Source organism: Callorhinus ursinus, unplaced genomic scaffold, assembly GCF_003265705.2.
Source record: "Callorhinus ursinus isolate GAN/ISIS: 27379988/994484 unplaced genomic scaffold, GSC_fseal_2.0 scaffold4, whole genome shotgun sequence".
In the NCBI taxonomy this organism is placed as follows: Eukaryota; Metazoa; Chordata; class Mammalia; order Carnivora; family Otariidae; genus Callorhinus; species Callorhinus ursinus.
Window position 1 is genome coordinate 57,899,708 of NW_027397066.1, and position 11,621 is coordinate 57,911,328.

General features: G+C 35.5%; 1 pseudogene; it reads left to right on the forward strand.

The window, feature by feature from the left end:
• Positions 1-8,066: 8,066 nt before the first annotated feature.
• Positions 8,067-8,462, forward strand: LOC141372470 (peptidyl-prolyl cis-trans isomerase NIMA-interacting 4 pseudogene; annotated as a pseudogene).
• The last annotated feature ends 3,159 nt before the right edge of the window (positions 8,463-11,621 follow it).

Here is an 11,621-nt window from a genome sequence, read left to right on the forward strand (position 1 = left end):
CTTTATGGTTCTTTATTTCTTTTTACAATGTCCTGTCCCAAGTTCTTTTTGTCTCTTTCCTGGGACACCTATTAGTCAAATGTTAGATAGCTCTAGTTTGTCTCTTACTTTTTTCGTAAATCTTAGAGCTCTTTGTCTGTTTCTATATCCTAAAAAACTATCAATTTTAAGTGTGGATTGATTAAAAACATATTCAGGCATGCATGGCTGCATATACTTGCCTTTTGTGCACCCTTTCTAGAAAGTACTTAAGGAGGCAGTAATCTTTACACCAAGGAGTACACCAAGAAAGAAAAGTTTTGTGACCTAAAACACAGTGGATCTTATTCAGAGTCAAACATGAAGGAACTCCCAAAACCATGGCTATGGCCTAGAGCCACTGGCCCAAAGTGCAACACAAGAATACTGGGGTCCATTTTTTTTTTTTTTTTTTTTTTTACAGCAAAATGGTTCTGATGAAGCTCTGTTAGGAAATATAATCATTTTGATAAGAAAGTCCTCTAACAAAATGAAAACAATTAGCAACTTTAGGGGACAAAATTTTAGCAGAAAAGAAATGCAAACCAAGGTCAATCCTTGACACTATGGGAAACATTTATTTCTTCTTTCTAATGCAAATATTGTTAAATGATGTACCTAAAATTAAGATACATGATATTTTGCAAGGATCAGTGTAAAGCTGGAAGGAGGTATAAGAAATTAAATCCTCAACATCCTAACAGGAAGCAGAGAATGCAATATGTATAGATGTATTATTTAGCAACATGGAGGGAAGTGCAACAAAATAGTTTAAAATGGTTGCCTCTGTAGCAACTGTATTGAGGGTGGGAAAGAGTAAAAAAAATAGAAGTGTTTCCCCTTTGTTTTAATTCTTTTGTGTTTTATTTTACTTTCTAATGTGTGTGTATCTTTTTGTAAATATTTAAATTATGTTTAATTAAACAAATCCAAAGCATGAGATGATAGAGACGTGTTATAGTTATAATCACCTTCAACTTGATGATCAAGTTCAAAGGAAATGAAGACCACAATATCCAATACTGAGAGAGAATCCATTCCTTAGAGCTACCTGTCATGTTTATGGCTCTTCTTAGAGCATGCTACAATGTGAATGTTTGTGGCCCCTCAAAATTTATGTGTTGAAATCCCAAATGCCAAAGATGATGGTATGAGGAGGTGGGGCCTTTCAGGAGTGCTATGGGGGTGAAGCCCTCATGAATGGGATTTATGCCTTATAAGAGACTACAGAGAGATCCCTAGCCCCTTTCACCATGTGAGAATACAGTGAGAATGTGACAGCTTGAACCAGGAAGAGGGTCCATGGGCCAGAATGCAACCATGCCAGTCCCTTGATCTTGGACTTCTCAGCCTTTAGAACTATGAGAGATAAATTTCTGTTTATCCGCCATACAGTCTGTGTTATTTTGTTATAGTAGCCCAAATGGACTAAGAGCAATATGCTATTGAAGAAGGAAAAGCAACAGAGCCTTCATAATGTTTACTTTGAGGAAGTATTGGATTTTAACTTTAACTTTCTGCCTATGATGGCATTCAGTACATGGATGAAAGAAAACTAATAACTAAAAAATTAGAATTTCATAGAGTCACATTGCCTAGGCAGTGTTTCTGAGTGCTACTAGTGAAGTGTCTCTTGTGTGAATCCGGACATTACTTGAATATGAGGGTCCAGGCGTGGTCTCCTGGAAAATAGTGACTATGGCACATTAACCTCCTCATTATTGAACATGATGAGTGAGCTCAATAAATATTTACTGAATTGAGTTGAATGTGAAGAAATGTCCTTACAATATCTTATTCTACAATATAAAGCAAGCAGTAGCAAGAAAAGTAGAAAATCTCTACTTTAGTACTTGACTATTTCCCCTTCATTTAATCTTATTTCTTTGAGTCCTAAGCATTCTTTTTTCTTTTTTAGAGAGAGAAAGAGAGAGTGCACACACGCATGAGTAGCGGGTGGGGAGGGCAGAGGGAAAGGGAGAGAGAGAGAATCTTAAGTGGGCTCCACGCCCAGAGAGGAGCCTGACACAGGCTCAATCTCATGACCCCAAGATCATGACCTGAGCCAAAGTCAAGAGTTGGACACTTAACTGACTGACCCACCCAGGTGCCCAGTCCTAAACATTCCTAACTTGCCAAGTATATATCTATTGTAAATTTCAAACGCCTTTCCTTTTGAAGCAAGCAGAAACATTATTGGGATTTGTTTTTAGTTTTGGAAATTTCTTTTTCTCTATGGCAACAAATTACAAATTTTTACCTGAAAAAAATCTCCATGTGTGTTTTCTAAACTATGTATCTCCACAGTGCAAAATTTAATGGAGCAAATCTCAAAAATGTGCTTATAAAACCACTGCCTAACATTGGTTCCTTCTGTGATGGAGAACCCACTAAAGAGTGTATTTAAATATCTCTAAAACACTTTCTTGTTTATTTTACATGTGGTTCAAATTATTAAAAAATTAGAAAACAATAATAAATATTTTAAAAGTTTCACATAACCTTAGTATTTATTCTAGATAATATTGTTAATGCTTTTGTTGCCAGATATTTTTGTGTAATAAATATGTGAATTACATATATTTGAATAAGATCCATAAATAAAATATGCTTTTCACAAAATTGATTCATATCCTTCTGTATCCTTCCTTTTTCATGAACAAAGGTGTCATACAAATAATGTGTAACTAATATAAGCATATCAGAATAAGCCTCCTTGTGCATACATCTTTGAGTTCACGTGTTTTTATATCCTTAGGATACATTGCCTAAAATTGAATTTGTTGGGTCAAAGTATCTGCACATTTTGAAGACTTTTGCTTTGGAAAATTTGTCCTAGTTTACATCCCACCAGTAATTACAAAAATGCCCTTTTGTTCACATATTTTACAATGCTGGATATCATTATTCTTTTTAATCACTGCCACTATGTTTGATAAAAAATATGTAACTTGCATTTCTTTGATTATTACTGTTTGAACTTTATTTTTAGAGTTTATAGGACTTCTGTGAATTTTCTGTTCATGCTCGTTGTTATATTATTATTATGGTGTGAAAAGCTTTTAAGAAAGTTCCAACTTTCTTATTATGAATAACATTTCAGTTTCTTACAATTCTGGATTTTAAGCTAAGTTTTGGCAAATTAGTATGAACATTCATATGCAGAAGACTCACTAATGTTTTGCATTTGTAAAGCTTGCCAATGACAAACTGCTTCTTAGTCTTGTAGTAATAGTATGAAACTATGCTGAAATCTTATTTGTTTGCCATAGAAACAGAGGCAGGGGGACAGATCTATTGAAGATTATGATGACGATTTAAATTCTATTTCTTTATGATAATGCTCTTTTGAAGGGCTTATAATTTTAAAATAAATCATCTCAGCTGTCTTAAAAATCCTTTTCCCCCATTTTTTATTCAAACACTTAACTAATATTTTCCCCAAACAAATCCATAACTTTTTCACTTGTTTTAAACTACTCTCAAATAACAAGGATTCAACTTTAGTAGCAAATATTGAAACATAGAGTGGTTTGTAATGGTCACTCTCCCTAGAGGTAACTCTTTCCTCTCCTCTCATCTTATCTTTCTCTTTCTCTCTCCTTTCCTTTCTTCTTGTCACTGTATTTCCTCATTAGTTTACCTAAATGGTTTTGGTTCACTATGATCACAAGAAAAGCATGCTGACTTAAAAATACAAGACAACATTGTAGTGGGTTGCATGGTGGCCCTCCAAAAGATGTGTCCATGTCAAATCAAATCCCTGGAAACTGTAAATGTTACCTCATTTTTAAGGAAAAGTCTTTACAGATGTAATTAAGTTAAAGATCTTAAGATGAAGATATCCTCCTGGATTATCTGGACCCTAAATCCAATGAGCAGTGTCCTTATAAGAAGCATACAGAGGAGATGCTCACAGACAGAAGAGCAGCAGACAATGTGATCATTGAGGCAGAGATCAGAGTAATGCAGCCAAGGAACACCAAGGCATGCAAAGATTCACCAGAGGTTGGAAAATGCAAAAAACTGGATCTCTTCTAGGGCCTATGGAGAGATTGTAGCCCTTGAGTTCAGACTTCTGGCCTCCAGAACGTCAGAGAATAAATTTCTGTTTTAAGTGACCCAAGTTGTGACAATTTGTTATGGCAACCACAGAAAACTAATATAAGCACTAACACTCACCAACTGAAGTGGGATCTTCCTGAATTCTGGAAAGATAAATAAATAATCCTATAATTTGGCAAACTCTCTCTGGACAATGGGTAGTATCCAAAGTAGTGTTAAGAGTATAGACTCTGGGAGTGCCTGGTTGGCTCAGTCGGTTAAACATCCAACTTTTGATTTCAGCTCAGGTCATGATCTCCATGGTCCCAGGGTCAAGCCCTGCATCGGGCTCCCCACCCAACAGGGAGTTTGCTTGTCTCTCTCTCCCTCTGTCCCTCCCCCTACTCTCTCTCTCTCATTCAAATAAATAAATAAATCTTAAAAAAAAAAAAGAGCATAGACTCTGTAGGCTAGCTACCTAAATCTAAACTGGGTGACTTAGAACAATTTTATAAATCTCTCTGAGAGGGGGTTTTTTCTTCTACAAAAAGGAAATGATTAATAGTACTACCTCAAAGAGATTGTTACAAAGATTAAATGTGTTGATATATTTAGATTTCTTAGATATTCCTAATGACTTAGCACATAGACATAATTAAGTAAATCTTACCTGTAATAAGCATTTTTTAATACTTGTGAACAATTCCATATAAGCCTGTATGGGTTTGCTAGGTCTGCTATAACAAAGTACCACAAATTGTATGACTTTAACAACAGAAATTTATTATCTCACAGTTTGGGAGCCTAAAGGCCTGAAATCAAGTCTTAAGTCGTCAGTGTAAGTTCCATGTGAGAGCTGTGAGGGAAACGTCTTGTTCTAGGTTTCTCTCCTTGACTCATAGATGGCCATCTTCTCCCTATGTCTCTTTGTATGGTCTTTTCTCTATGTGTGTCTGTCTGTATCCAAATTTCCCCTTTTAATAAGAACACAAATCATATTGGATTAGGGCCCACCCTAAAGACCTCATTTTAATTTGATTAGCTCTGTAAAGGTCTAAGCACCACACAATTCAGAGATATGTTGTCAGATGGAACATGTATAGAGTTAAGTGTCTCCAGTGGTGTATCAACTTGATGTTATGTCATTAAAAAATAGTTGAAAGGACTTCAATTTCCAATTCCACACACAAGGAGCTTGGAAGTCACTACTCCATCCTAACAACAAGTCAAAGGTTGTTGTCAATAACTCTTCTTGGTTCCATAGGAGAGAGGAGGACATAGAACAAACTGTGGCCCACAAGACTGGAGAGACAGACAGACAAAAAAAGGGAGTAGTAGCTTACCTGAATAGACTCACAAGCAGAAACCACCATGGGAAACAGTGAAGGGATAGGAAAACCTGAACTGTAATTGATGAATTGTTAGAGGCTCAGTGCAGACAACTCTGAGAGTTAAAGACTTCAGGGAGAACCAGTCATATTGTGAGATTTGCCTCCAGGAGTTTTGCCAGCTTCTCACAGCCAATATTTCAGAAGAATCATCTTAGGCTTCTGGCAAGTGGGGGATGGGAGTGGAAGGAGGGGAGAGAATGACTTTGAAATATGCCAGAACACTCTGTTCCTATAATCAAGGCCTGACCTCAGGAGAAAGTAGTAAACCAGAGCCTAACCCGCTCGGGTATTTTCAGAGTCTAATAGATATGAAGAAGAGAAATATCCAACTATAGCCCACTTCAGAAGGGGAGGAAAACTTAAAAACACATGTGAAATTTACAGCCCAGAGGCATAGACACACTAAAACACTGAGACCTAATTGAAGAACATAGAACACTTCCTTTCCCCTATATCTCACCACCACATTACTAACATTCTACTTAAAGCAGTTTCTTTTACCCAGTACATCATGTCCAGCTGTCAAGAAAAAATTACAAGGCATACCAAAAGGCAAAATTTGAAGAGACAAAGTAAGCATCAGAACCAGACATGGCAAGGATTTTGGAATTATCAGTCTGGCAATTTAAAACAACCATAATTAATATGCTAAAGGCTCTAATGGATAAAGTAGACAGCATGTAAGAACAGATGGGCAATGTAAACAGAGGGATGCAAATCCTAAGAAAGAACCATAAAGAAATGCTAGAGAGATAAAAAACACTATCACAGAAAAGAAGGATGCTTTAATGGGCTCATTAGTAGACTGGACACAGCTGAGGAAAAAAAAATCTTTGCATTAGAGATAAATAAATAGAATCCCTAACAACCAAAGAGAACAACTGAAAAAAATTTCACAATATCTAAAGATTATGGGAAAACTATAAAAGGTTTAACATATGTATAAAGGGAATACCAGGGGTGCCTGGGTTGTTCAGTCATTAAGTGTCTGCCTTCGACTCAGGTCATGATCCCAGGGTCCTGGGATGGAGCCCTACATAGGGCTCCCTGCTCCGCAGGAAGCCTGCTTCTCCCTCTCTCACTCCCCCTGCTTGTGTTTCCTCTCTTGCTGTGTCTCTCTCTGTCAAATAAATAAATAAAACCTTAAAAAAAAAGGAATACAAAAAAGAGAAGAAAGAGAGGCAGGAACAGAAGAAATTTGAAACAATAATGACAGAGAATTTCCCCAAATTAATGTCAGACGCCAAACAACCAATCCAGGAAGGTCAGAGAACAGTAAGCAGGATAAACATAAAAATAAATAAATAAATAAATAAATAAACAAACAAACAAAAATATACTTAGATATATCATTTTCAAATTACAGAAAATCAAAAATAAAGAAAAAATATTAAATGAAGCCAAAGGGGGGGGAACACATTTTACCTATAGAGGAACAAAGATAAGAATTATACCCACCTTCTCAAAAACCATGCAAGCAAGAATAGTGGAGTGCAATATTTGAACTGTTGAGAGAAAAAAAACACCAACCTAGAATTCTGTGTCCTGCAAAATTATCTTTTAAAAGTGAAGGAAAAGTAAAGACAAGCAAGGGTTAAATAAATTTGTTGCCAGTAGGCCTGCCTTACAATAAATAGTAAAAAGGAATTCTTTAGATGGAAGAAAAATAATATAGGTCAAAAGCCCAAATCTACATAAAGAATTAATAATATTCCAAAAAAGAAAGCACCAGGCCAAGATTTAAGGAAGAAGTTATGTCAATTTCCTATAATCTCTTTCAGAGGATAGAAGCTAGAAGCAGAGGGAGTCCTTCCTAACTCATCCCATGAGACCAGAATTGCCCTAATATTAAAACCAGACATTACAAGATATTATAAGAGAAAAAAACTATAGGTCAATATCCCTCATGAACAAGGATATGAAAATCCTCAACAAAATATTAGTAAATTAAATCCAAGAAAAATATAAAAAAGAATGACAACCAATGGGTTTTATCCCAGGTAAGCAAGGCTGGTTAAACATTCAAAAATCTATTAATATAATCTATTATGTCAACAGATTAAAAAAGAAAAATCAGGGGCACCTGGGTGGCTCAGTCAGTTAAGCCTCTGCCTTTGGCTCAGGTCATGATCCCAGGACCCTGGGATCAATCTTTGTGTCAGTCTCCCTGCTCAGTGGAGAGTCTGTTTTTCCCTCTACCGCTCCCCCACTGCTTGTGCACTCACTCACTCTCTTTCTCTCTCTCAAATAAATAAATAAAATATTTTTTAAAAATCACATGATCATAACAAAAGATACGGAAAATGCATTTCACAAAAATCCATCACCCATTAATAACAAAAACTCAGTAAACTAGGAAAAGAGGGGAACTTTCTCAACTTTCTAAAGACTATAAAAAACCTACAGCTAACATACTTAATAGTGAGAAACTCAAAGTTTTTCTGCTAAGATCAGGTGCAAGACAAGGATATTCTCTCTCACCACTCCTTTTCAACATCGTATTAGATAGCCTTGCAAACGCAATGAGGTGAAAAAAGACAATAAAAGGTATACAGATTGAGAAGGATTACTTAAAACTGTTGGCCATTGAGGGTTCTGCCACAGGTTTGGAAGATGACGCCCAAGGGAAAAAGTGTTTCCAGGAAAGGGGGGAAGGGGGAGCATCCTCTGGGAGTGACAGTTCTGACAAGAAGGCTCAGGGTCCCAAAGGTGGTGGCAATACAGTAAAGGTCAGACACATTCTGTGTGAAAAACATGGGAAAATCATGGAAGCCATGGAAAAGTTGAAGTCTGGAATGAGATTAAATGAAGTGGCCACACAGTATAGTGAAGATAAAGCCAGGCAAGGGGGTGACTTGGGTCAGATGACCAGAGGTTCCATGGTGGGACAATTTCAGGAAGTAGCATTTGCCTTGCCTGTGAGTGGGCTGGACAAGCCTGTGTTTACAGACCCTCTGGTTAAGACAAAATTTGGATATCATATTATTATGGTTGAAGGAAGAAAATAAAGTTGTATGAAAGACTGAAAAAAAAAACTTTGTTCACAGATGACAAGAGTTTCTTTGTAGAAAATCAGAAAGAATTGACCAAAAAAAAAAAGAAAACCCTCCTGAAACTAATAAGTAATTATAGCAAGGTTGCAGTATACAAGGTTAATATATAAAAATTGGTTGCTTTCCTATATGCCAACAATGAAAAGCAGAATTGGAAATTAGAAACATAATACCATTTATATGTGTACCCCCTAAAAGAAATAGGAACAAATCTAACAAAATATATGCAAGACATAAATAAGGAAAACTTCAAAACTCATAAATTAAATCAAAGAAATAAATGGAGATGTATTCCATGTTCGTGGATAGGAGGACTCAATATTTTCAAGATGTCAGTTTTTCCCAACCTGATCTATAGATTCAATGAAATTCCAATAAAAATCCCAGCAAGTTATTTTATGAATTCAATTAACTGATTCTAAAGTTTATATGGAGAAGCAAAAGACCCAGAATAGCCAACACAATATTGAGACAGAGCAAAGTTGGAGGACTGAAACCACCCAACTTCAACACTTGCTATAAGACTACAGTAATGAAGACTGTGGTATTGGTGAAGAATAGACAAGTACATCAGTGGAACAAAATAGAAAGCCCAGAAATAGAATCCCACAAATATAGTCAGCTGATCTTTGACAAGGAGTAAAAGCAATACAGTGGAGCAAAAATACTCTTCAACAAATGGTGCCAAAACAACTGGACATCCACCTGCAAAGAAATGAACCTAAATGTAAACCTTCCACCCTTTACAAAAAGTAACTCAAAATGGACCATACACATAAATGCAAAATGCAAACCTATAAAATTCCTAGAAGGTAATGTAGAAGAAAACCTAGGTGACCTTGGCTATAATGATGCATTTTTAGATACAACACCAAAGACATGATCCATGAAAGAAATAAAATATAAGCTATACTTCATTTAAATTAAAAACTGCTCTACAAAAAATAATGCCAAGAGAATGAGAAGACAAGCCACAGACTGGGAGAAAATATTTGCAAAGACACATTTGATAAAACACTGTTATCTAAAATATGCAAAGAACACTTAAAGCACAATAATAAGAAAATAAACAACCTGATTAAAAAATGGGCCAAACCTTAACAGACATCTAACCAAAGAAGATATACAGAGGACAAATAAACATGAAAAGAGAAGATGCTCCACATCATATGTCATCTAGGAAATGCAAAAGAGAACAATGAAATACCACTGTGCACCTATTAAAATGGCCAGAATCTGGAACTCTGACAATATCAAATGCTGGCAGAAATGCAGAGTGACAGGAAATCTCATTCATTGCTGGTAGGAGTGCAAAATTGTACTTTGTCACTTTGGAAGACAGTTTGGTGGTTTATTACAAAATGAAACATACTCATACCATAATACAATCTAGCAATAGTGTTTCTTGGTATTTACAGAAGGAGTTAAAAACTTATATCTACACAAAGGTCTGCACATGAATGTTTATGGCAGCTTTTTTCACAATTGCCAAAGTTGGAAGCAAACAAGGTGTCCTTTAAGTAAGTGAATGGATAAATAAACTATGGTGTATCCAGACAATGGAATGTTATTCAGTACTAGAAAGAAATGAGCTACAAAGCCATAGAGAAACTTTAAATTCATATTACTAAGTGAAAAAAGCCAATCTGAGAAGGGTACGTATTGTATGATTCTAACTATATGACATTCTGGAAAAATAAAACCATGGATACAGTTTTAAAAATCAGTGATTACCAGGGGTAAGGGGTGGGAAAGAGAGATGAATAGGCAGAGCATAGGGGATTTTTAGGGCAGTAAAAATATTCTGTATGAATGTATAATGATGGATATATGTCATTATACATCTGTTCAAACCCAGTGAATGTACAACACCAAGAACGAACCTTAAGGTAAACTATGGACTAATTATGATATGTCCATGTAGGTTCATTCTTGGTAGAAATGTACCACTCTGGTAAGGGATGTTGCTAATGGAGGAGGCTATGCATGTGTAGGAAGGGGGGTATACAGGCAATCTCTATACTTCCCTTTGAATTTTATCATAAACCTAAAACTGCTCTAAAAAAAATAAAGTTTGTTTTGGTTTTTTTTTTTTTTTAAAGAAAAGAAAATGTCAGACAAAAAAAAAAAAAATAGTTGAAGGGCCTTGGGAGTTTTACCCTGGAGAAGAAAAGATACTCTCACCCTGCCTTAGTAAATTTAAGAGTTTTATGTAGATTAAGCCACTGACTTTTCTTTGTACACCCTGAGAAGAGAATTACAAATAAGGAGAATTCAACTTAATATAAAGAAATACTTTCTAAGTGTCAAATCTATCAGCTATGTGAGAGTAGTATCTATTCATGTCTTTCTATCTTTGTATGTCCAATGCCTACAAAATGCCTGGTACATGCAAAGTACTCAGCAAATATTTATTGAATGAAAAGTCAGTGAATTCCTTGTTTCTGGGATCTGAAGTATAGATTAGATAGATTCCTGGCAGGGCATTTGTGCATTGGGTTAATATGGAATAGAGCAATTGTTTTCAAATTTTTAATTGTGGTTTTCTTTTTAGTAGCAGAATTTTTTCCTTTTTTTTTAAATAGGAATTCTAACATGGGAACCCAACATATAAAACAGATAAAACCAGGGAAGTTTTATTGAATTGGCTGGCAGGAACCTAGATCCACAATGACCAAACCCTTCCCTTTGCCCTTATAATATCTCCAAGGAATAAAATCTCTGGTCAGTTTTAAAATCCTAAGAATCTAGGAACTCTAGATACAAGTTCTAGTGCTAAAACTTAACTTTTAAACATAAGAATATTATACAACCTCTCTTTGCTCAATTTCTTCACATGTAAACTAAAATGAGATTAGCTTATTACTGATTTTCCTTTCAAATCTAAAATTACATGAAGCAAATAAATATTTAAAACATAGTATACATGAGATGTCACATGAGAAGTTGAAAAGCAAAAAGCAGTATTTAATGAGTGCCTACAATATGTCAGACTTCAAGTCAGGTCCTTTATATTCAATAATTATAGGATTATAGTTCACAAAAAATTACTCTGAATGAGCTAAAAGAGAACCTCAAAGAGGAGACGGAATTTGAGTAAACCTTAAAAAGTTTC